Here is a 1,509-nt window from a genome sequence, read left to right as displayed (position 1 = left end):
TGTTAGCTGTCATTCAAAAGGCTTTAATCTATGCCCTCACTCCTATATTAACAGGGCTTCAGGTCATAACCTTTCATGGCATTTGGAATTCCAGAACCTCTGATTAGTGCAATATTTACATATCCTACAGTAAAAATGTTCCTCCATAGAAATGCATGAAGTACCGTAAATTTGTTTGGCCTTTAGTCTAGACTGTACATGAACTCTGAATTCAAAGCAGGATGCATTAAACTCCATGACTTTGTCTCGTGATAGTGTTCCCATTAGCGGGATGCCAGTTAACCCTTTAGAGATGGGCCAGCCGTTCAAAGCAGGACCATCAATCCAGGGAGGGCTTCTCAATAAAATTAATAGTTGCCATTTACCTCAACTGCCTTGACCATCTGATCCCATTTATATGTCTCTGTATAAGAGAAATATCCATGTCCAAATCAGCCTTGATTTAGTGGCCCCAGTAGGATTTGAAATGGTGGAAATTTACTGGAAGTTTTAAGAACATTGCTGAATTATTGCATCTCCACCTTGTTGGAAGAGGTCACCAGTCACGGACTTTTTGATCTTCTATAACAAGGGAGCATCTTTTGTTCGCGTTGTGGGATCCACATATGCTTTCGATTTTTAATTTTACCAAACTTTATTGTTTGACTGGCTGAGACTGCTGCACTGAGACTTCACTCGGCTTGTCAACTAAACCAATGGGTGGATTTGAAGATTGCCATACTTCAATATTAAAACAGTGGCCCAACAATCTGTCAACTCAAGATTACCTTACAGTCATTTTTAAAAATAAAATGTAACCTAGAAAAGATGTCTGTAAGCTATAGCAGAGGTCTTCCAGGACAGAGACTATTGTCTTCTTACTGGAATTCCTGTATGACTCAAACTGAGGAATATGCTGTACTTTTTCAGGAACAGCATTTACAAATCTGCCTTAATCTGATACTAGAGCTGCACTGTTGTTTTGAAAAGACAGATGTGTTATTGTTAACATTCTTCTAAAACATGGTCTTCCTCCTATGAAATTGGTCATGTGGATGCCTAAAGTAACATAAAATTTTGCAATGGATTCCTCTCAGATTGCCTAATTCCCATTTGAAACTTTGGAGCATCATTTAAAATACGTTTGTTTGAGAGAGGTGTCTGATGAAGAAGGAGCTGTATTTTTTAAATTTGTACTTTTAAACTTCCCACTCTGCCTTGAAGTGTGAATGCTGAAATGTACCTTCCACATGTACAGATGACAGGGCCAGTGAGTGCAGGGCAGTGAGAAGCAGGCAAGGTTGGAAAATCCTCAGTGGGTGTGGCTTGAAAGATTGACAGCACTGAACCCCATTCACATCTCCTCCAAAGATAGAAGCATCGGTGCGTTCACGTTACTCCTCTCACTTTGCTCCTTGCATCATTCTCACAGCCTGTTTCTCCTTTCATCTGACATTTCTTCTTATTCTCAACTTCCAACCCTTCTCCTCTCTTATCAAAATCCTCTTCCATCTTTCTGACTAATCGCCC

The sequence above is a fragment of the Galeopterus variegatus genome, unplaced genomic scaffold (assembly GCF_000696425.1).
Source record: "Galeopterus variegatus unplaced genomic scaffold, G_variegatus-3.0.2 Scaffold3185, whole genome shotgun sequence".
NCBI classification, from domain to species: Eukaryota; Metazoa; Chordata; class Mammalia; order Dermoptera; family Cynocephalidae; genus Galeopterus; species Galeopterus variegatus.
The sequence above is the reverse complement of the archived record's forward strand: the minus strand, read 5'-3'. Positions refer to the sequence as shown.